Source organism: Stenella coeruleoalba, assembly GCF_951394435.1.
Source record: "Stenella coeruleoalba genome assembly, chromosome: 4".
NCBI lineage: Eukaryota > Metazoa > Chordata > Mammalia > Artiodactyla > Delphinidae > Stenella > Stenella coeruleoalba.
The window spans coordinates 104,925,837-104,951,896 of record NC_137149.1 but is presented as its reverse complement, the minus strand read 5'-3'; the positions used below and the strand labels follow the sequence as shown (position 1 = coordinate 104,951,896).

The 26,060-nt window shown below is 37.7% G+C and overlaps 1 pseudogene across 1 annotated transcript; it reads left to right on the top strand.

Moving 5' to 3' along the window:
• The first annotated feature begins 24,486 nt into the window (after positions 1–24,486).
• Positions 24,487–25,296, top strand: LOC307185685 (solute carrier family 25 member 16-like; annotated as a pseudogene). Its single transcript has one exon. The product of its transcript is annotated as a solute carrier family 25 member 16-like (transcript).
• The last annotated feature ends 764 nt before the right edge of the window (positions 25,297–26,060 follow it).

The following is a 26,060-nucleotide window of genomic DNA, read 5'->3' as shown; positions in this document are numbered from 1 at the left end:
AATTTATCTGGAATCACTCTAATGTCTCAAGTTATGTAATATTAAAAAAAAAAAACCTGAGTTGCGATTTTTATCATCGTTTTGTTATTGCCTGATTAAATCCCAAGCAAGCCATTCAGTTTAAAGAGACGCCAGATGATGATTAATAGCAACCCCACTGTCTAATGAATTCCACAACCAGGTTAATTTGTTCTTGAAATATATGTGCATGGAATTGAAATTCTCCCAAAGCCAAGGCAATAGTGGAGCTGCCATCTTGTCCCCACTATCTGGGACAAATAACCCTTGATCTTCCTCACACTGGACACTCTGGCAGGACAGGCAGGGAAGTAAAGTGGCTCAAGGACCCTGCAGTGGCCTTGCCAAACTTTCCTTAGAGTTGCACTCAGTCTAAGAAGCTTCCATGCAACCTTACTTCTTTCCTCTGGAGTTAGACATGCAATGCAGCCTAATGGCTCTCTCAGCCTCACCCGGCTGCTCCGCCATTTTCCCTGATAGGCACTTTCTCTAATAAATTTCTTGCCTGATGTCATCTATATAGTGGGTCCATGCCACATTCCACAGGGTGTCCTCATGGTTCAGATCTCTTTGAGCCGGATTGCAACCCTCTGGCTGCCACTCTGACCACGCTGCTGATGACAATGATTGTGTCCACTGGATTTCTGATGCTTATGCGCTATCTCCTGCCTCTACTGTTTCAGAATCTGATCATGCTTTTTGCTCTCAGTGGTGCCAGTCCTGTAGTGGCATCTCCATTTGTCACCTCTGGCCTACAAAGGCAGCCACTACTGAACTTCTTAACGATGCTGACGCCCTTCTCGTTAGCTCATACTCAATGTTCTGGTAGACAGTGTCTCCTCCGTGCCATCCTGTGAAGCAGTTTAGGCCAGCTGAAACTCTTCAAAGGATTGACATCTTTTTTCTCCTACTTCTACATCTGGTCATAAGGGACCCTGATGCTGCCTAGGGTGTGACCCGAGGGTAAGACACTAGTGCAACAGTGGCGAGGTCTGGGCTATCTGTTTTGATGCTTTGTCCGTCAGCTCTGTTCATGCTTGATCCTGGAGTACCATTCCATCTACCCAATCTAAAGATTTGTGGGTTCTGGTTTAACCCAAATTTATGAAGGGCAGTGTGGCTGTATAGTTGCTTGGTATAGCGTATTCAGATGCTCCATCTACATCAAGGCCCAGTAGCAAGCCAGAAGCTGTTTTTCAAACAGTGTACAGTTCTTGCTGTAAATGACCTTGTCCAGAACCCTAGCAATCTGCATTGTGATTCTCCCATTGAGACTTATATGGATTCCACATGGCATCTTTCTCACCCAAGAAACTTCCTTTGGGGTAGAGTACCTTTTCTCCCTGATCAGCCTAGCCAGCCTAGCACATCCCCAACTGGGTTATGTTGTGATTGAAATCTACTTACTGACTGAGTATAGATCTGGAGCGGGGGTGTTGGGGTTCTGCATCACCATGAATCCCATTAATAGGGAAGACTGGATAAGTTCTGCAGGATCGTGGGTTCCGAGGAATCCAGGGATTTGAAGATGACCCCATTCTGTCCCAACTAGGACCCTGACCTTGGCATTGCATACTTGCCTAGCTGCGAAGTGAATCTTCTTCAGAGCTCTTCTATATTTATGATTAAGTCCAGAGCCTAGTCCTCTGTTTTCTCTGGCTTCTGGTGAAGGAGACAAGAGCCTCTTTAGATGCTATAAAGAGGGCCTCTGGCTTACCTTTTAGTTACTGATTAAACACTCAACTTCCTGTTATTTTTCCAAAATACCAATTGCATTTAGCAAAAGCCACCTAATTCCACTGTACATGTGGTTAGTATTTCCCCATACTTCTCAAACACCTGACCCAGTGCACCTGCTAGTTCATTTCCTTCCACTTCACCATCAGCAAACATTTTAACAATTTCAACCTTTTAATAATTCAGCCTTGTGCCAGGGGTTATCAGTACTCCACGCATCATCAATGATGGGGTCTGTGCTAGTTTCCTAGAGCTGCTGTAACAAATGACCACAAACTGCGTGGCTTAAAACAATAGAAATTTATTTTTTCATAATTATGGAGGCTGGAAGTCCAAAATCAGTGTGTCAGCAGGGCTATACTCTCTCTGAATGTTCTCAGAAAGAATGCTTCCTTGCCTCCTCCAGTTTTTGATGGCTCCAGATGTTCCTTAGCTTGTGGCAGCATCCCTCCAATCTCTGATCCCATCTTTACTTGGCCTTCTCCTCTATGTCCTCTTCTCTTATCTTTATAATCCACCTCTCACTGGATTTAGGGCCCACCTTAATCTACCATGATCACACCTCAATCCTGAACTAATTCCACCTGCAAAGACCTTATTTCCAAATAAGGTCACATCCTGACGTTCTGAATGAACGTGAATTTGGGAGGTGGGTGTGCAGTATCCAGCTCACTACAGGGTCCTTCTGGCCAGCTGGCTGGTGACAACCCAGCTTCAGGATCCTTTCTTAGCACTGACTTTCTTGGATCATTCCTGGCACTAACTGTTGCAGGTTGGGTCCCCAGGAAACTGCCTCTGAGACAAATAATAGTGTACAGGAAGTTTATTAAATGTTGCTCTTAAGTTGAACACATGTGGAAGGGATGGATAGAAAAGAAGGATTCAGCAGAAAGGGAATTTGAACCACCGTATGGTTACACAAAGACCTCGCCAGACTCGACAGGAATCTCTGAAGCTGAGATGACCCCTTATTGTTCTCAGTTGGATCAAGGGGGCAGAGGCGTCAATGAGTAGGAATAATCAGTCACTGAATGTGGACTGTTCTAGGAAGGGGCTGTGCCCTCAGGCAAAGTGCCTCTCTTCAGGCAAGACATGAAGACTGATAGCTAAGTGTTCTCAGTAGTAGGTGAAAAATACTTCACTCCTGAAGCGGTGTCTGGGTGACATGGGACACCATCCACTATACCTATCATTGATCAAGACTGAATTAACTTATTTTTATAAAACTAACTATTTTAGACAGACCATTGTTTTTATTCCCAGAAAGATAAATCAGAGGGAGAAAAAAAGCATAAGAACCCTTGAAAAGAAATAAATCTTAGTTGGATGAGACGACTGAAGGGAAGTTTTGAGACATACATTTTGGAAGATGGAGGGAACACTCACCCAAAGTGGAAGCTCCTCCTTCTGAAAACTGGAAGAATGGAGATTGCACTCTGGTGATTGAGTTTAGGGGAGGGATGTAGGAGATGCTCCTCTCTCTCTGATCTGCCCGTCTGGAAGAAGAGTATATGTTCTCATCTGTTCTGCTCTTCTATACCATCAACTTTTCAGGGGCTGGACCTTGTTAGGGAGACCTGCCAGAGTCCAGCTTACCTTGTACTGAGTGGGTAAATTTAACTTTGGGTGCAGTATTTGCAAGTCTTTTTGACCAAAAACCTAAATTGCATTTCTCCCAACAGCTTTATCAGCTAAAAAAGGAGATTTTTTGACCTCCACATCATCAATTCCTCTATGTCCCAACCTGTTCTGAACTCAGGTAAAGAAGAGTGGTTACTATTCACAGGGCCCTCCCTCAAACTCCAGCGTGGTCATCAGTATTAGTGAAGTTAAACACTTTCACTAGAACAACATTTTGGAGTTTCAGAAGTGAACAGGAAAAGAAAGTTGCATCTCAGTCCAAAAATAACCATGTGTATCCATTCAGAGTGCAGGCAGAGACAATTGAGACTTCTCCTGCTTGAAAAGCAGACAGGGACGTAAAAGGGTGTGAAATGATTTACAGAATTGATGAGAGAAACAGACTCTAGGGCAAGCTTCCAGATATGATTCCAAAGACACCACGGAATTTTTTAAAAATACAATTGACATAACATTATAATTCGTTTCAGGTGTACAACACAGTGAGTTGATGTTTGTATATACTACAAAATGATCACCACAGTAGTCCAGTCAACATCCGTCACTATACATAGTTACAGAGAATTTTTTTCTTGTGATGAGAACCTTCAAGATCCACTTTTCTAGCTACTTTGAAATATACAATACAGTATTATTAACTGTAGTCATCATGCTGTATATTACATCTCCATGATTTAATAACTTTATACCTGGAAATTTGTACCTTTTGACCCCCCTTCACCCATTTCAACCACCCCCACCTCCACCTCTGGCAACCACCAATCTGTTCTCTGTTTCCATGAGCTCAGGTCTTTTGTTTGTTTGGTTGGTTTTTTTAGATTCCACATATAAATGATAACATATGGCATTTGTCTTTCTCTGTCTGACTTATTTCACTGAGCATAATGCCCTCCAGATCCAACCATGTTGTTGCAAATGACAAAAATTTATTCTTTTTTATGGCTGAGTAGTATTCCATTCTATATAAATAACATATCTTCTTTACCCATTCATCTGTTGATGGACACTTAAGTTGCTTCCATATCTTGGCTATTGTAAATAATGTGTCTGTAAACATTGGGATGCATGTATTTTTTTTGAATAAGTGTTTTCATTTTCTTTGGATATATACCCAGAATTGGAATTGCTGGGTCATACAGTAGTTCTGTTTTTAGTTTTTGAGGAACCTCCATGCTGTTTTCCACAGTGGCTACACCAATTTACATTCCCACCAACAGTGTTTGAGGGTTCCCATTTCTCCACACCCTTGCCAATGTTTATTATTTGTGGTCTTTTTCATGATAGCCATTCGGACAGGTGTGAGGTAATATCTCATGTGGCTTTGGTTTGCACTCCTCTGATGATTAGAAATGTTGACCATCTTTTCATGTATCTGTTGGCCATCTGTATGTCTTCTTTGGAAAAATGTCTATCCAGGTCTTCTTAAAGAAGACCATTTTAAAATTTGGTTGTTTTTTTCAAGTTGAGTTATATGAGCTGTTTATATAGTTTGGATATTAACCCCTTATCAGTAATATCATTTGCAAATACTTTCTGCCATTCCATAGGTTGTCTTTTCATTTTGTTGGTGGTTTCCTTTGTTGTGTAAAAGCTTTTAAGTATAATTAGGTCCCATTTGTTTATTTTTTTTTCCTTTGCCTTAGGAGAAAGATCCAAAAGAATATATTGCTGCAGTTTATGTCAGAGTGTTCTACATATGTTTTCTTCTAGGAGTTTTATGGTTTCCAGTTTTATATTTAGGTCTTTAATCCATTTTGAGTTTATTTTTTGTATATGGTGTGAGAAAATGTTCTAACTTCATTCTTTTCCATGTAGCTACCTAGTTTTCTCAGCACTACTTAGGGAAGAAACTATCTTTTCCCCATTGTATATTCTTGCATTCTTTTGTAGGTAAATTGACCATAAGTGTGTGGGTTTATTTCTAGGCTCTCTATTCTGTTCCATTGATCTATGTGTCTGTTTTTGTGCCAGTACCATACTGGTTTGATGACTGTAGCTTTGTATATAGTCTGAAGTCAGAGTGCATGATACCTCCAGCTCTGTTTTTCTTTCTCAATATTGTTTTGGCTATTTGGGGTCTTTTGTATACCATACAAATTTTAAAGTTATTTGTCCTAGTTCTGTGAAAAATGCCCTTGGTATTTTGATGGGGATTGCACTGAATCTATAGATTGCCTTGGGTAGTATGGTCATTTTAACAATATTAATTCTTGCAAACCATGAACAAAGTATATCTTTCCAACTGTTTGTGCTGATTTCAATTTCTTTCATCAGTGTCTTAGAGTTTTCTGAGTCCAGGTCTTTTAGCTTCTTAGTCAGATTTATTCCTAGGTTATTTATTCCTTTGGATGCAATTATAAATGGGATTGTTTCCCTAATTTTTCTCTTTGATAGTTTGTTGTTAGTATATAGAAATGCAACAGATTTCTTTATTTGTATCCTACAACTTTACTGAATTCCTTGATGAGCTCTAGTAGTTTTTTGGTGATGTCTTTAGGATTTTCTACGTATAGTATCATGTCATCTGCAAGCAATGACAATTTTATTCTTCTTCCTTTCCAATTTGGAGTCTTTATTTCTTTTTCTTGTCTGATTGCTGTGGCTTCAAAAACTGTTGACTAAAAGTGGTGAGAGTGGGCATCCTTGACTTGTTCTTGATCTTAGAAGAAATGCTTTCTGCTTTTCACCATTTAGTATGTTGATAGCTGTGGGTTTATCATATATGGCCTTTATTATGTTGAGATATGTTCCCTCTATACCCAATTTTTGGAGATTTTTTATTATAAATTCGTGTTGAATTTTGTCAAAAACTTATTCCATATCTGTTGATGACCGTATAATTTTTATTCTTCAATCTGTTAATGTGGTAGCACATTAAGATTTGTAGATACTGAAAAATTCTTGCATCCGTGGGATAAATCCCACTTGATCATGATGTATGATTCTTATCATGTATTGTTGGATTCAGCTTGCTAATATTTTGAGGAATTCTGCACCTGTGTTCATCAGTGATATTGGTCTGCAGTTTTCTTTTTGTGTGTCTGGTCTTGGTGTCAGGATGATGTTGGCCTTGTAGAATGAGTTCAGAAGCATTCCTTCCTCTTCAATTTTTTTGGAATAGTTTGAGAAGGATAGGTGTTGACTGTTCTCTAAACGTTTGATAGAATTCACGTGTGAAGCCATCTGATCTTGGACTTTTGTTTGTTGGGAGCTTTTTCAATTACTGATTCAATTTCATTACTGGTAATTAGTCTGTTCATATTTTCTATTTCTTCTTGGTTCAGTCTTGGGAGATTGTACAGTTCTAGGAATTTGTCCATTTCTTCTAGTTCTGTTTTTTTGTTCTTTTGTTTTTCATATAGTTCATAGTAATCTCTTATGTTCCTTTGTATTTCTGTGGGTTTGGTTGTAACTTCTTTTTCAATTCTGATTTTATTGATTTATGCTCTCTTTTTTCCTTGATGAGTCTGAAAATTGATAAACCTTTAGCCAGAGAACCACCTTTTAGTTTCATTGACATTTTCTATTATTTTTTAAGTTTCTTTCATTTATTTCTTCTCTGATTTTTATGATTTCCTTCCTTCTACTAATTTTGGGTTTTGTTTGTTCTTCTTTTTTTAACTCTTCTAGGTATAAGGTTAGGTTGTTTGGGATTTTTCTTGTTTCCTGAGGGAGGCTTGTATTGCCATAAACATCTCATTTAGAACTGCTTTTGCTGTATCCCATAGATTTTGGATCATTGTGTTTTCATTCATTTGTCTCCAGGTTTTTTTTTTTTCTTTGATGTCTTCAGTGATCCACTGGTTGTTTAGTAGCATATTGTTTAGCATCCACTCTGCTCATTTTTGAATTGGATTTTTTTTTTTGCTAGTTTTATGAGCTCCATATATATTTTGGATATTAACCACTTATCAGGTATATGAGTTGCAAATATATTTTCCCATTCAGTAGGTTGCCTTTGATTTTGTTTGTTTCGTTTGCCATGCAAAAGCTTTTTAGTTTGTTGTAGTTCCACCTGTTTTTCTTTTGGTGTCAAATCCAAAACATCATTGCCAAGACCAATGTTGAGGGGCTTACTATGTGTTCTTCTAGGAGTTTTATGGTCAGGTCTTACAGTCATTAATCCATTTGCAGTTAACTTTTGTGTATGGTGTAAAAATAGTGATCTGGTTTCATCTACTGCATGTAACTGTTCAGTTTTCCCAACACCATTTATTGAAGAGACTGTCCTTTCCCCATTCTATATTCTTGGTTCCCTTGTCATAAATTAATGACCATACATGAGTGGGTTTATTTCTAGGTACTGTATTTTGTTCCATTGATCTATGTGTCTGTTTTTATGGTGATACTATACTGTTTTGATTACTGTAGCTTTGTAGTAGAATTTGAAATCAGAGAGTGTGATGCCTCCAGCTTTGTTCTTCTTTCTCAATGTTGCTTTGGCTATTATGGGTCTTCTGTTGTTCCATATAAATTTTAAGATTGTTTGTTCTAATTCTATGAAAAATACCATTGGAATTTGGATAGGGATTGCATTGAGTCTGTATATTGTTTTGGGTAGTATGGAGGGTTTTTTTGTTTTGTTTTGTTTTGTTTTTTTGCAGTACGCAGGCCTCTCACTCTTGCGGCCTCTCCCATTGCGGAGCACAGGCTCCGGACACGCAGGCTCAGCGGCCATGGCTCATGGGCCTAGCCGCTCTGCAGCATGTGGGATCTTCCCGGACCAGGGCACGAACCCGTGTCCCCTGCATCGGCAGGTGGACTCTCAACCACTGTGCCACCAGGGAAGCCCTAGTATGGAGTTTTTAATTGAAATATAGTTTATTTACAATATTGTGTTACTTTCAGGTGTCCTACATAGTGATTTGCCATTTACATACATTATGTAATGATTACCGTGATAAGTCTAATAACCATCAGTTCCCATACAAAGTTATTACAATATTATTGACCATATTCTTTATACTGTGTATTACATCCCTATAGTTTATTTATTTTATGACTGGAATTTTGTACCTCTTAATCCCCTTTCCTATTTTGCCCAATCATCCAATCCCTAACCTTCTGAACTACTCATTTGTTGTTTATATCTATGAGTCTCTTTATATTTTGTTTTGTTTTTTTGCTGTTGTTTTTTAGATTCCACACATAAGTGAGATCATATGGTATTTATCTTCATCTGTCTGACTTATTTCACTTAGCATGGTACTCTCTAAATCCATCTATGTTGTGGCAAATGACAAGATTTCATTTTTTATGCTAAATAATATGCTATATATATATATATATATATATATATATATATATATATCACATCTTCTTTATTCACTCATCTATCAGTGGACACTTAGGTTGCTTCCATACCATGGCTATTGTAAATAATGCTGCAATGAATGTTGGGGCACATGTATCTTTTTGAATTAGCGTTTTTGTTTTCTTTGGGTAAATACCCAGAAGTAAAATTACTGGGTCATGTCATAGTTCTATTTTTAATTTTTGAGGAACCTCTGTACTGTTTTTCATAGTGGTTGTACCAATATACAAATCCCACCAACAGTGAACAAGAGTTCCCTTTTCTCCACATCCTTGCCAACAATTTTTATTGTCATTTTGATGACTGCCATTCTGAGAGGTGTGAAGTGGTATCTCTTTGTGGTTTTGATTTGCATTTCTCTGATGATTAGTGATATTGAGCATCTTTTCATATGTCTGTTGGCCACTGGTATGTCTTCTTTGGTTAAAAAAAAAAGTGTCTATCCAGTTTAGTTTGATGTAGTCCCATTTGTTCACTTTTGCTTTTGTTTCCCTTGCCTGAGGAGACAGAAAAATATTGCTGTGCCAACGTCAAAGAGTGTTCTGCATATGTTCTCTTCTAGGAGTTTTATGGTTTCAGGTCTTACATTTAAGTCTTTAATCCACTTTGAGTGTATTTTGCATATGGTGTGAGATACTCTTCCAATTTGATTCTTTTGATATAGCTGTCCAGGGTTCCCAACACCATTTATTGAAGAGCTGTCTTTTCCTTATTGTACATTCTCGCTTCCTTTGTTGTAGATTAATTGTCCCTATAAATGTGGTTTTATTTCTGGGCTCTCTGTTCTGTCCCATTGATCTGTGTGTCTGGCTTTGTGCCAGTAGCATACTCTGGATTACTATAGCTTTGTAGTATAGTCTGAAATCAGAGAGTGTGATACCTCCAGCTGCATTCTTTTTTCTCAAGATTGCTTTGACTATTCAGGGTCTTTCCTGAGTCCATACAAATTAGAATCATTTGTTCTTTTCCTGTGAAAAATGCCATTGGTAGTGTGATAGGGAGTGCATGGAATCTGTAGATTGCCTTGGGTAGTAGGGTTATTTTAATATTCATTCCTCCAATTCATGAGCATGGTATATCTTCCCATTTGTATGTGTTGTCTTCAATTTCTTTCATCAATGTCTTATAGTTTTTAGTATACAGGTCTTTCACCTCATTGCTTAAATGTAATCCTATGTTACTCTTTTGATGCAATTATAAATGGGATGGTTTTCTTAATTTCTCTGACACTTTATAGAAATTCATTAGACATTTGTATATTGATTTTGAACCCTGAAACTTTAATAAATATTAGTTCTAACAGTTTTTTGGTGGAGCCTTTAGGATTTTCTGTATATGTCATATGCAAAAAGACAACTTGGATGTCTTTTCTTTTTCTTATCTAATTTCTCTGGCTAGGACTTCCAGTACCATGCTGAATAAAAGTAGGAAGAGTGGTTACCCTTGTCTTGTTCCTGGTCTTAAAGGAAAACCTTAGTTTTTCACTGTTGAATATGATGTTAGCTGTAGGCTTATCATATATGTCATTTATTACGTTGAGGTACATTCTATTTCTTGAGCTTTTTTAAATGGATGTTGAATTTTGTCAAATGATTTTTCTGAACCTATTGAGATCATATGATTTTTATCCTTCACTTTAACGTGGTATATCACAATAATGAACTGAATGGTGAACCATCCTTGCATCACTGAGATAAATTCCACTTGATCATGGTGTATGATCCTTTTACTGTATTGGTGAACTTGGTTTGCTAATAATATTTTTGGTAAGTACTTTTGCATCTATATTCATCAGGGCTAGTGCCCTATAATTTCTTTTCTTGTGGTGTCCTTTTCTGGTTTTAGTATCAAAGTAATGCTGGCCTGGTAAAATGAGTTTGCTAATCCTCTCTTCTTCTTTATCTAGCCTGCTAGTGAACCCCTTTTGAATTTTTCAGCTCAGTTATTCTTCAACTCTATGATTTCAGTTTGGTACTTTCTTATATTTTCTGTTTCTTTGTTGAAATTCTCATATCATGCATTGTTCTCCTGACTCTGGTGAGTGTCCTTATGACAATTACTTTGAACTCTTTTTCCAGTATATTACTTATCTGTTTCACTAATATTTTTTCCTGAGATTTTATCTTGTTCTTTTGTTCAGAACATATTCCTGTTTATTCTGCTTGACACTCTGTGTTGTATATGCATTAGCTGTATAAACAGCCACCTCTCCCAGTCCTGACTGTCCTTATATAGGAGGTTAACCTTATTGTACAACCCATACCCTAATTCTTGGTTGTTTGTCCTGACTGTCCTTATATAGGAGATTAACCTTATTGTACAACCCATACCCTAATTCTTGGTTGTTTTTCAAAACTTTGTGAATGCCCAAGCAGCAACATGGAGGGATTTAGAGATTATCATACTAAGTGAAGTTTAAGTCAGACAGAGAAAGGTAAATATCATGTGATATTGCTTATATGTGGAATCTAAAAAAATGATACAAATGAACTTATTTACAAAACATAAATGGACTCACAGACATAGAAAATGCATTTATGGTTACCAAAGGGGAAAGGGGGGAGGGATAAATTAGGAATTGGGGATTAACAAATACACATTATTATATATAAAATAGATAAACAACAAGGACCTATTGTATAGCACAAGGAACTCTATTCAATATCTTATAATAACCTATTATGGAAAAGAATCTGAAAAAGAACATACATGTATAAACTGAATTACTTTGCTGTACACCTGAAACATTGTAAATCAAGTATACTTCAATAAAGAAGATAATTTTTTAAAAAAACTTCCCAAACCTAAAGAAGGAAACAGATACTCAGGTACAGGAATGACAGAGGGTCCCAAAAATGATGAACACAAACAGACCCACACCAAGACATATAATTAAAATAGCAAAATTTAAAGAGGATTCTAACGGTAGTAAGAAAGAGTCATATAAAAGGGAACCCCCATAAGGCTATCAGCTGATTTCTCTGCAGAAGCTTTGAATATATCATGTCACCCTTTTCTGGCTTGCAAAGCCCTGAAATGGAGAAACCTACAACTTAGGGTACCCTACCCAAAGGAGAGATAAAGAACTTCTCAGACAAGCAAAAATTCAAAGAATTCAGCAATACTAAACCTACCCTAAAAGAAATGCTGAAGGGTCTTATCTAAATAGAAAAGAAGTAAGAATATACAGGAAACAGAAAATCCAAATAGAAAAAGCAAATATATAGTAAGGATTGAAGATCACTTAACACGTTATTGACCGGAGACATAATAACATTCGGGCAACAAAAGGTGTATTACTGACCAGAGACATATCAATACATTTTTAGAGAGTGATACAATTAACATCACCATGAGAAGTTGTTAAAGCTTAAAATTGATCAAGAGGTTTATTATACAACTTATAATTGTCATAGTCATTCACATTTCATAGTCAAAACCTCACTCGGTTAGGTTTTTTATACCATAAAATTTTCAAAAACGACACATCGCAAAATTTTGAGTGAAGAATTTTATGCAGATGCTTTCTCTGACTGTCCGAGTGACATATATACTAGTGTCTCAGAAGATCGTTCTTCAGAATATAGTTCTGATTCAGACGATGTGAATATTAGACCAAGAAAAAGATAAAAAACCTTAGTGATTGATTCTGATACAGAAAGTGAAAATGAAATTCACAGAGCTGGAGAATGCTCCTTTGCTTCTATAGAAGAGTGGATTGAAGACATTTCAGGAAAACTAGAAGATGTTACATATGTGTCAGGTATAACTATTGAATGTAATAACCTGCAAAGTGTGTGTTAGTGAAATAACAGTATTAATTTTTGGTAATGACTTTTTCAAATTGGTCGCCTCTCAAACAAACTTGTATTACCAACAGAATGAAAAATCATATAAAAAGTATGATAAGGCTCTAAAATGGACTGATGTAACCAATAATGACATGAAGAAGTTTCTTGGATTAATTATTTTGATGGGACAAATAAAGTCACACTGGAGAGAATACTGGTCAACTGATCCCTTATTTAAAACACCTATCTTTCCAAAGATTATGACAAGAAGGTTCAAACAAATAATAACATTTCTTCACTTTTACAATAACTTGGAAACTTCACTTCCTGCAGACAGAATTTCAAAGTTAAACCTCTTTTGGATTATTTTCTACCAAAATTTCAGTCGATCTGTATACCCAAACAAGAGCTATCGCTTGATGAGGCAACGATGAGGTGGATGACACAGATTCAAAACATATAATTCTGGAAAACTTAAAAATATGGAATTTTGGTCAGGATGGTTAGTGAAACTTTGAGATTTACACAAGTGAAGGAAAGAAACTGCAATAAACAATATTATCAGTCCTACAACCTCATCTTGGTTCATGGCACCATATTTACCAAGACAATTATTACAACAGTGTGTCCACATCTGAAATATTGTTGAAAAATAAAACCAGAGTTTGTGGGACTATGAGAGAGAATCGTGGTCTACCAAACCAACTAAAGGAGAAATCTAAAAATCTACAGAGGGAAGAAATGACATTTTTATGTAAGAGAGAAATGATTCTTCTTATATGGAAAGACAAGAGGCTACTCCACATGGTGATAACTATTCATGATGCCTCCACAGCATCTACAGGAAAGGAAGACAGGAGGACTAGACATCAGATGACTAAGCCCACTTGTATATTAGAGTATAATAAATGTATGAAAGGAGTTGATCGATCTGATCAATATCAGGCAAACTTCAATATCCTCTGGAAAACCTGAAAATGGTATAAGAAAGTGGGTTTCTATTTGAGTAATTGCAGTTTATTCAATGCATTTAAAATTTATTGTAGCCTAAATGCACAGAATAAAATGACTTACAAGCAATTTTTGTTAGCAGTAACTAGAGAATGGGTAACTGACCATTCTGGTGATTGTAGTGGTAGTCCCACCCTGGTCCTTCTCATGGTATTTCTAAAAGAGCCCCCCACAAAGATCCATCTTGTCATCAGGTAAAATAAAAGAACATATTCTAGAGGAAATAATACCCACAGGACTAAAACAAAATGCTGCCAGAAAGTGGAGAGTCTGCTCTTCTGGGGAAAACACAGTGAAACATGGTATATTTGTAATAGATGTTCTGTTTCCCCCACACCAAGGTGCCTGCTATACTGCCTAACACACTCTAACAAAATATTAGAATGCTTTAGTAAGACATGTACAAAGTTTCAAATAAATATGTTAAATGCAAAAAAAGTTATTGATATTTACTCAAATGCAGGTGTTTCAGTATTCACTTATGTAACAAATCACTAGCCACAGGTATTAGTTTCTGCAAAAATCCCCCAGTCAATAATGTGTTAAGTATGCCAGTACATACATTAAAAGACAAAAAATACTGTAAAAGCAACTATAACTACAGTAAACACTAAAAGGATAAACATGAAGATATAAAACAATGACATCAGAAAAATTGAGGGAGGAGAGTAAAAATGTAGATCTTTTAGAATGTGTTTGAATTTGACTATCAGTTCAAAGCAAGTAGATATAATTATGGGTCAACACTTATGAACCCATGGTAACCAAAAATCAAAAACCTACAGTAGGGGCTTCCCTGGTGGTGCAGTGGTTGAGAGTACGCCTACCGATGCCGGGGACACAGGTTCGTGACCCAGTCTGGGAAGATCCCACATGCCGTGGAGTGGCTAGGCCCATGAGCCATGGCCGCTGAGCCTGCGCATCTGGAGCCTGTGCTCCACAACAGGAGAGGTCACAACAGTGAGAGGCCCGCGTACCACACACACACAAAAAAAAACCTACAATAGACACACAAAAAAACAAAAAGAAACCCAAGCATACTACAAAAAAAAAAATCAAACGACAGTGAGAGAAACAAAAAGAAATGAACAGAACTACAAAAACACCTGGAATACAAGTAATAAAATAGCAATAACGACATACTTATCAATAATTACTTTAAATATCATTGGTCTAAATTCTCTAATCAAAACACACAGGTGGCTGACTGGATAAAACAAAATAAGACCCTTAAAATATGCTGTCTTCAAGAGACTCACTTCAGGGTGAAAGACACACAGACTGAAAGTGAGGGAATGGAAAAACATTTCATGCAAACAGAAACAACAAGAAAGCAGAGATAGCAATTCTCATATCAGACAAAATAGACTTAAAATAAAGGCTATAAAAAAGACAAAGAAGGACATTATATAATAAAGGAATCAATACAAGAAGAGGATATTACACTGTTTAATATATACACACCCAATACAGGAGGACCTAAATATATAAAGCAAATACTAACAGACATAAAAGGAGAAATTAATAATACAGCAATAGTAGGAGACCTTAAACACCCTACTGACATCAATGGACAGATCATCCAGACAGAAAATCAGTAAGGTAACAGTGGTCTTAAGTGACACAATGGACTAGTTGGACTTAATTGGTATCTATAGGACATTACATCCAAAAAAAGAATACACATTCTTCAAGTGCACATGGAACGTTCTCCAGGATATATTACATCCTAGGGTCACAAAATAACCCTCAACATATTTTGAGAGGATAGAAATTATACTAAGCATTTTTATGACCACAGTGGTATGAAACTAGAAATCAACTACAGGAAAAAAAAAAAAGGAAAAGTACAAACACAGACTACACACAACATGCTACTAAAAAACCAATGGGTCAATGAAGAAATCAGAAAATCCATCAAGACATAAAAATGGAAACAAGTTTCCAAAGCCTATGAGATGCAGCAAAAGCAATTCTAAGAGAGAAGTTCATCACAATTCAGGGCAATATAACCTACCACCTAAAAGAATTAGAAAACAACAAACAAAGCCCAAAGTCAGCAGAAGGAAATAATAAAGATCAACAAGGAAATAAAGAAAATAGAAGTGAAAAAAATCAATAAAAGAGATCAATGAAACCAAGAGCTGGTTTTGGGAAAGATAAAATTGATAAACCTTTAGCCAGGCTCACAAAGAAAAGAGAACCCAAATAAACAAAATATGAAAGAAACAACAACTGATATCCCAGAGATACTAAAAAATCATAAGAGAATACTATGAAAAGTTGTATGTCAACAAATTGGCAACTTAGAAGAATGTAAAAATTTTTAGAAACATACAGCCTGCTAAGACTGACTCAAGAAAAGACAATTTAAATAAACTGATCACTGCAAGATTGAATTTGTAACCCAAACAAAAGTCCAGGAACAGACAGCTTCTACCAAACATGTAACGAAGAACTAATACCTATCCTTCTCAAACTACTCCAAAAAATTGAAGAGGAGGGAACACTCCCAAATTCATTTTACAAGTCCACCATCACCTTGATACCAAAACCACACAAAGACACTACAAAGATATTGGCTTGTAATTCTTTTTTTTTTCTGATGACTATAGATGCAAAAATCCTCAACAGAATATTAGCAAACCAAATCTAACATAACAAGGATAATACATACATTAAAAGGATCATACACCATGATCAAGTTGGATTCAGCCCAGAGTCACAAGGATGGTTCAACATACACAAATCACACAATGTGATACACCACATTAACAAAAGGAAAGATAAAAATCATATGATCATCTCAATAGATGAAGAAAAAGTATTTGACAAAATGCAACATCCATTCATGATAAAAACTCTCATCAAGGGCTTCCCTGGTGGCGCAGTGGTTGAGAGTCCGCCTGCCAATGCAGGGGACACGGGTTTGTGCCCCAGTCTGGGAAGATCCCACATGCCGCAGAGCGGCTGGGCCCGTGAGCCATGGCCACTGAGCCTGCGCATCCGGTGCCTGTGGTCCGCAATGGGAGAGGCCACAACAGTGAGAGGCCCGTGTACTGCAAAAAAAAACAAAAAAAAACAAAAAAACAAAAAAAAAACTCTCATCAAAATAGGTATAGAGGGAACATATTTCAACATAACAAAGGCCATTTATGACAAACCCACAGCCAACATCATACTCAAGCTGAAAGCCTTCCCTCTAAATTCAGGAATAAGACAATGATGTCTACTCTCACCACTTCTAGCAATTGGATGTCCTAGCCACAGCAATCAGACAAGAAAAAGAGAATGTATTCAAATTGGAAGGGAAGAGGTAAAACTGTCACTATTTGCAGATGACATGATACTCTATATAGAGAACCCAAAATTCTCCACCCAAAATCTATTAGAATAAATCAGTTCAGCAAGGTTGCAGGATATAAGATTAATATAGAAATATGCTGTGTTTCTATATACTGCAGTAAGTCCCCTACATACAAACGAGTTCAGTTTCGAGAGCGTGTTTGTAAGCCCAATTTGTTGTGAGTCCAACAAAGTTAGAGTAGGTGCACAATCAGCTATATAGTACTGTACTGTAATAGGTTTATAATACTTTTCACACAAATACATAAAAAACACAAAAAATAAACATTTTTCATCTTACAGTACAGTACCTTGAAAAGTGCAGTAGTACTAGCTACATCACCTCCACTCTTATGCTTGCTTTGGGATATCCTGGGCTTGAAATAAAGATACTGTACTGTACTCTATACAGTACTATACAGTCAAGTACACAAAAGCACAATCACTTGTAGAGAATGCACACATGTGACAATGTATGCCAGACACATGAACTAACTTACATGATTGGACATGCAAATGCACTTTTGCATCTTTGAAAGTTCACAACTTTAAGGTTCATATGTAGGTGACTTACTGTAATAATGTAATGTTAGAAAGAGAAAGTAAAAAAAAAACATTTAAAATTGCATCAAAAGAAAAAGACCTATACTCTGAGAAGTATAAATCAGTGATGAAAGAAACTCAGAATGTTTCAAAGAAATGGAAAGATATCCCATACTCTCAGGGTGGAAGAATTAATATTGTTAAAATGGCCATTCTACCCAAAACAATCTACAGATTTAATGTGACCCCTCTCAAAATGCCCATGACATTTTTCACAGAACTAGAATAATCCTAAAATTTGTATGGAACCACAAAAGACCCCAAATTGCCAAAGAAATCCTGAGAAAAAAAGAACAAAGCTGGAGGTATAACCCTCCCAGACTTCGGACTACACTACAAAGATACAGTAATCAAAAGAGCATGGTATTGGCACCAGAACAGACACATGGATCAATGGAACAGAATAGAGAGCCCAAAATAAACCCACGCACCTATGGTCAAGTAATCTATGACAAACGAGGCAAGACTATACAATGAAGAAAGACAGTCTCTTAAAAAAGTGGTGCTGGGAAAACTGGACAGCCAGCCACATGTAAAACAATGAGATTAGAACATTCCCTCACACCATATACAAATATAAACTCAAAATGGTTTAAAGACCTAATGTAAGACCTGAAACCATAAAACTCTTAGGGGAAAACAGATGGAACACTCTGATTTAAATCATAGAAATATTTTCTTGAATCAGTCTCCTAAGGCAAAAGAAATGAAAGCAAGATTAAACAAGTGGGACCTAATTAAACTTAAAAGCTTTTGCACAAAGGAAATCAGACAAAATGAAAAGACAGTCTATGCAGTGGGAGAAAATATTTTCAAATGATATGACCAATAAAGGGTTAACATCCAAAATATACAAACAGCTCATACAACTCAACAACAAAAAAACAAACAACCCAATAAAAAAAAATAGGCAGAAGACCTGAATAGACATTTCTCCAAAGAAGGCATACAGATGGCTAATGGGCTCATGAAAAGATGCTCAGCATCACTAATTATTAGAAAAATGTAAATCAAAACCACAGGGAGGTATACCACCTCATACCGGCCAGAATGGCTATCATTGAAAGGTCTACAAATAACAAATGTTGGCGAGAATGTGGAGAAAGGGAACCATCCTGCACTATTGCTGGGAATGTAATTTGGTGCAGCCACTATAGAAAACAGCATGGAGTTCCTTAAAAAATTAAAAATAGGGGCTTCCCTGGTGGTGCAGTGGTTGAGAGTCCGCCTGCCGATGCAGGGGACACGGGTTCATGCCCGGGTCCGGGAAGATCCCACATGCCGCGGAGCAGCTGGGCCCGTGAGCCATGGACGCTGGGCCTGCGCGTCCGGAGCCTGTGCTCCGTGGCGGGAGAGGCCACAACAGTGAGAGGCCCGCGTACCACAAAAAAAAAAATTAAAAATAGAACTACCATAGCAATTCCATTCCTGGGTATATATCCAGAAGAAATGAAAACACTAATTCGAAAAGATACATGCACCCCAATGTTTGTGGCAATGCTAGTTATTGGGTTGGCCAAAAAGTTCCTTTGGATTTTTCATAAGATATTCGGGTTTTTCCGTAAGATGTTACGGAAAACCCCGAACGAACTTTTTGGCCAACCCAATACGGTAGCCAAGACAGAAGCAACTCAAGTGCCCATCAACGCATGACTGGATTAAGAAGATGCTGCATATATGCAATGGAATATTACTGAGCCATAAAGGAAATACTGCCATTTGCAGCAGTGTGGATGATCACAGAGAGTATTATACTTAGTGAAATAAGTCAGACAGAAAGACAAAAACTGTATAATATATGTGAAATCTAAAAAAATACATTTGAATGTATATGCAAAACAGAAGACTCACAGAGATAGAAAACAAACTTATGGTTACCAAAAGGGAGAGGGATGTGGGGAGGGAAAAATTAGGAGTATGGGATTAACAGATACAAACTACTATATATAAAATAGACAAGCAATAAGGATATACTGTATAGCACAGGGAATTATACCCATTATCTTATAATAACCTATTATGAAGTGGAATGTGCAATAGTAAATCATTATGCTGTACACCTGAACTATAATACTGTAAATCAACTGTACTTCAATTAAAAATAATAAAATTTTTTAAAAAGGACAGTAATGGATTACAATTCATTGAATAAAATTGTAGAAGTACATACTGATATTAACATATGAGAGAGAAGGAAATGCTTTCCCTTACAGTTGAGTATCAACTAATAAATGAAGAAATGAGGAAAATAACAAACCATTTGGCAACCATTACAATGCTGATTGGTTCAGGTGGGAATTATCAATGGATGTGAAGGCTGGTAGATAGAAATTTGAAACTAGGCCAATATCCCATTTCTTATTAGAAATCTTCCCACAAAATACTTCTCAATTATGAAGGACATCAGAAGGGGGAAATGGCAGGCTTCTCCACATGTAATTCAGACCCCAACTTGAGCAGGTTATCAAGGTTAACATAAACAGTAGTGGGATGGGTCAATGTCATGTGCCTCCTGATGTGATACACTGAGAAGAACACAGCATCACTTCTGGACAGTAGTTTTCTATCAGTGTTGATATCCTAATTTGGATGGTTGCATTGTTGCTTTATAAGTAAGAGAGGGTCTTTGTGTTCCAGAAATATACACTAGATTTAGAGGTGACAGGGCATCATGTTAGCAACTAGCTTTCAAGTGGCTCAGAAAACAAATAATGGCAATAGATATTCATATAGAGATGCTCGCAGAGCAAATACGTTAATCATTGGGGAATCTTGATGATGGGGATATGCTGTACTTTACTGTCATTGCAACTTTTCTGTACATTTGAAATTTTAAAATTTACTAAAATACTTTTAAAAATAATGTTTATAATATAAAATGGTTTGATGATTGGCATTTTGGCAAGGAGTTGGGAAAAACAACTGCATAGATTTCTAGGTGGGAAAGTATATAAAACTGCTGTTTCTTATGGAGTGCTGTTTGTCACTCTCCAATTTTAAAATGCATATACACTTTGACCCAGTAATTCTACTTTTAGGAATTAACGCTACAGATATATACACCTATGAATATGGGATATACTTCAAGTTACATGAAATGCAAATAATCAAGCACAAAATGGTGTGAATATATGACCATTTGTGTGAAAAAGGAACCATGCATACATGTTTACCTATAATTACTGATAATAGCAGAGAATAGAAAAGAAGCTGGATGGCTAGGTAAAGTGGTAGGCAAGATACTTTGCCCATCATTCTAAAAGTAAAAAAAAAAAAAAAAGCATACATATAGGAGAGGTGGAGAATTGAGGCTATTTTTGGAATTGGTCTTAGGCTCTACCTCTTCATGGGAGGAACCACAATTTCCCCATTCCTTGGATGTGGACCTTGGCCAATTGAATGTGGTAGAACTGACAGTGTGCCAACTCCAAGCCTAGGTATTAGACCCATGCAGTTGCCATGAGAATTTGCCTAGGGAATTTGGTTGGAAGATGAAATACATAGAACAGAGCCAGTAACGCCAGCTGAGACCATTCTAGACTAACCAACAGCAAGCCAGTCACCAGAGTAAGCCCAGCCAGGACCAAATGAATTGCCCAGCTAAACCCAGCAGAACAACCCAGTGGACCCATAGTCTTGTGAGTATAATAAATGGTTGTTTTAAGCCACTAAGTCTGGTGTCGTTTTTAATGCAGCATTAGTGTGGCAACAGATTATACCCAGCATGAACCCCTTCTTATTGGATCCTGTGTGAGTCTTGGTATCTAACAGAGCTACCTCCTGCTACAAATCTAGAAGTCCAAAAGTATATTCAACTTTTCCTTGTCATCTTGGTAACCGGGCATGGGCACATGACCTGGGCTCTGTTAATCAAATGCTTGCATATGAAATTTTGAATCCACTTTGCTGCATCTACTAATTAAAATGTCAAAATTCTCCAGTATCCTTATTTCTTGGTGTTGCTTGTTTCAGATTTATTGATGGTGGAATTGCCTGCCACGTGAGGTCCTAGCACTGATGCCTGTATCTTCAGTTGTTTCTCTGGGGAGTTTTCAGCTCTGCCTCCATTTATACATTTTCTGAGCCTGATCCTTCTGGATCCTGAAAATTAGAAGGTATTGGGCAGTTCATGGAACTAAGTTTATTTTCTGTTTACAGGGGCCAGCAGGCCAGTTTGTTTTTAAGCTGAACATCATTCATTTAGACTTTTGAAATTGATTAGTCAGGAATCTGCTGGTGTGGACATAGAATAGAGCTTCACATTGGTGAAGTGAGAGAAAGAAGGTAGGGGAGAATTTTAGGAGTGGGGTTGGTATTAATGTGCCTCTATATTATTCCCTTTTGAAACACAAGCAAAGAGATTAGCTCAGTATATCTCAATTACTATGATATAGTACAAGCAAAGTAGAGATCATTCATTGTGTGCCTTTACATTGAAAAATTATACCAAGACTCAAGTCTTAGCAACCTTTCACATTAGGAATGACCAGGATTCAAGCTTTGAACTTTATCCCTAACCCATTACTTCCTTAGGTTTGTGGTTTATAAGTTTTGACCACTCTCACACTATCCTGAAAAGAAATTTAGAATCCCAAGTATTAGTATACTTAAATGCCTTCTATTGTCCCTGAAAAAGTGCCTTGGACATGGATATATCAAGTAACTCAGGAAATCTTGAATCAGACAAGAAATTGGATAACTACCAATTTTCCCATCTCTTGGCTGACCATTGTCTCCCAATTAGTTTGAGATTCAACAGCACTAGGACCCTGGCTAGGTTTCAGCTGGCATTGATTCAGTCTTTAAATCTCTCACATCTATCATGTCTCATTCCATAGCTTAGGCCCTCATCTCTCATCTAGATGATTACTGCAATGTGAGACAAGATTGGAGGCGGACAGTCTGAGTTTTTAACAGGGGGCAGGCCTTCTGTGATTTGGGTTTTCTTACTTCCCACTGCAACTCCTGCCAATCCCAGGATAGAAAATAGACATTTGCCTGATTATACGAATTATTTTCAGAACGCCAAGCACTTACATGCTGTTCCTTATGACTAGCATGCCCTCCCCACGTGATAAATGTCCACTCATCCTTCAATTATCAACTCAAGCATCACCCACTATGTCCATCTCCAAGTAGAGCTGACTTTTCACCTTCTCCTGCAGCCATGCTCTCTATTTAACCCTATCCGTACTGTGGAGCATTGATTTCCTTGTTGTCTCTCCCATTGTTCAGAGTTCTCTTGTAACCCCAAGACATAGGCTATTGTACGAGAGTACTCAAATTATGCCTTGGGTATTATGACAAATAACCAAGAAAGAAACAAAGAAGGAAAAAGACAGAAAGAGAGGGAGGGAGGGAGAGGGAGGGAGGGAGAGGGAGGGGGGAGAGGGAGGGAGGGAGACGGAGGGAGGGAGAGGGAGGGGGGAGAGGGAGGGGGGAGAGGGAGGGGGAGGGAAGGGAAAGAAGAAGAGAGGAGAAAAGAGAAGAAAAAAGCATCTGAAGTCCCAGGGGCTCAATTCTCTATTCTACAAAATAATTGTAAATGTTCATCCTGCCAACAAGAATGTCCCTGATGATTAAGAACAATACTTAGCAAAAGAGTGACAAGATGAAAATGATAATTACTGCCTTGGATTTCAAAAATTATTCTCAAGAAATCAATTACATTAGTAAGAGTCATTTCTTCCTTATTAACTATATAAGCTGAAAGGCTGGCAGGATTTCATGGAAATTTTATGATCACTGGCATCAGTCATGGTTTAAATCTGGCCTTGGATAAAGTTCTTGCCCTCTGGAGCTCAGTTCCTTAAATTGAAAGGATTGTATTACACTGCTGGGAATCTTTCTTTATATACATATATATATACACACACACACACACTCACACACACACATGTACGCATATATACACACACATACATACACACATATATACACACACATATACACACACACATATGTGTGTATATATATATATGTGTATATATATATGTATCCTTAAATAGTTTTGTTGCTTTCCCAGTGAACAGGCTTACGGGAGCTAAAAACTGGACATAGCCAAGATTTTCATTACATGGAAAAGGTTGTTTAGAAAAAAATCATGATATCCATACTATCTAGTTTTATACAGCATTTAAAAAATACTGAAGTGTAACTATATACTGATTTGGAAACCTGTCCATGTCCTGTTTAGTGGGAAAAAATATTGAACATGTGCAATTATGATCTTATTGATCAATTTGGACAAGATATCTGTATATAAGGAGGTACATATATGTGCATAAAAGTGCTTAGGGGAACAATCACCAAAACCAAAGTGTGTAATATATGAAGGGGGGAGAAGACATTACAAGAGAAAAAGAATTTCAATAAACAATTCTATTTTGATTGATAGAGTCCATTCAGGATGCAGTAACAAAAAACCACAAACTGGATAGCATATAAACATATTTCTCACAGTTCTGGAACCTGGGAAGTCCAAAATCAAGGCACCAGCATGGTCACATAGAAACTGCCGACCAAGAAGAGTTTACCCAACAAAGTTATGCCTCAGAAATGAAGGGAAGAGAAAGCTTTTCTTAACAACCAAAAGCTGGGGGAATCCATCACCACTATACCTGCCTTAGAAGAAATGCTGAAAAAAGTTCTTCAAGTTAATATGAAAGGATGCTAACTACTAATATGTAAGCTCGTGAAAATACACATTGCACTGGTAAAGCTAAGTATATAGTCAGATTTAGAATACTCTAATACTATAATGTGATGACATATAACCACATAACTCTAGTATAAAGGTTAAAGGACAGACTCTGCCCCTCCTGACAGGCGGTTGGTGCCCTGTCACCGCCCGCTCTGGCCATGGCTAGGGCCCTTGGCTTGTAATTTGGCAACCAAATCTCCCGAGGAAGCACTGGCTGTGGCGACCCTACCTCTAGCGATGCGGCAGGCAGCAGAAGCTGGAGGGTCCATCGCAGGCCGAGACTTCTCCTGGCCGTGCTCCTTCCTGGCTGCAGGTGTTGCTGGATGCTGTGCCCAAACAGGTGCTCCTTTATATCAGGCAAAGGTTTTATTACCAGCTCACAATCACCATTACAAACATTTGGGAGTGTTTGCTGCATTGCATGCTGTTCCCCAAAGGAGGGATACCTTGGGGGTTGTATAAAGGGAATGGTGCGGTGATGATCCAAATCGTTCCCTATGGTGTGATCCAGTTTATCGCATTTGAGCATTATAGAACATTAATTACTACAAAGCTGGGAGTTTCTGGTCTGTGCACAGATGAATGGCTGCACCGATAGCAGGTTTAACAGCAGTTATCGGTACTTACCCTCTTCACGTGGTTAGAGTAGGCCTAGCGCATACCTATACAGGAATTATTCATGCATTCAAAACAATTTATGCAAAGGAAGCTGCCTTGCATTTTACAGAGGCCTGATGCCTGCTGTATTAGGAACGGCTCCTCGTGCAAGTTTTTTTTTTTTTTTACTTTTGGTACCTTTCCCATGTTCCCACCCTTCTTCACAGACCTTCAGACTACCCTAACGTCTGAGTTTTGAAAACTCACATAAACTTACATTATGGTGGTGCTGCTGGAGCAATAACACAGACAGATCCGACCCATTTGATGTAACTCATCAGTGAATGCAGTTAAGGACTGTTCTTCCAGAATTTGAAAAGTGCCATACCATGGAGGTGACTGTAAAGTATGTCTATACGGCAGAGAATTCAAAAGGATATCATGGTTTCTCTCTTAATTACATTCACTGTGTTCTTTCTCAAGCAGTTGCTTTTACAGTACATGAACGAATCAAGCAGTTTTTTCTCCTCAACTAAAAAAGGTTGTTGTGATTTCTTTTCCTTCCTCTTCGAGGGAGAAATAAAATGTTAATTTGGGGGGAGAACATTACTTGAAGGGGAATATATACCCTGTCACAGGAAACCATGGGTATTTTAGCACTTGATTTTTTTATTCATCACAAAAGTGCTTACTTATACTTTTGGATGCCAAAAGTTATATCTTAGAGCATTGAGAAAAATGTAAGCTGTTGCTGGCTAAAAGTGTTATTTGGGGGCTTCCCTGGTGGCGCAGTGGTTAAGAATCCTCCTGCCAATTCAGGGGACACGGGTTCGAGCCCTGGCCCGGGAAGATCCCACATTCTGCGGAGCAACTAAGCCTGTGCGCCACAACTACTGAGCCTGCGCTCTAGAGCCCGCGAGCCACAACTACTGAAGCCCGCATGCCTAGAGCCCATGCTCTGCAACAAAAGAAGCCACCACAATGAGAAGCCCGTGCACCACAACAAAGAGTAGCCCCCGCTCACTGCAACTAGAGAAAGCCCACATGCAGCAACGAAGACCCAATGCAGCCAAAAAAATAATAATTTTTTTAAATGTGCTATTTGGAAGTAGAACTAACTTAAAATGGTTCAAGAGGTTGCCATTAAGTTTACTGAAAAAACGAAAAGTAGAGCTACCACATGACCCAGCAATCCCACACCTGGGTATATATACAGAAAAGACAAAGTAAAAGATACACGCACCCCAATGTTCAGCCCTGTTTACAACAGCCAAGATATGGAAACAAACCAAGTGCCCAT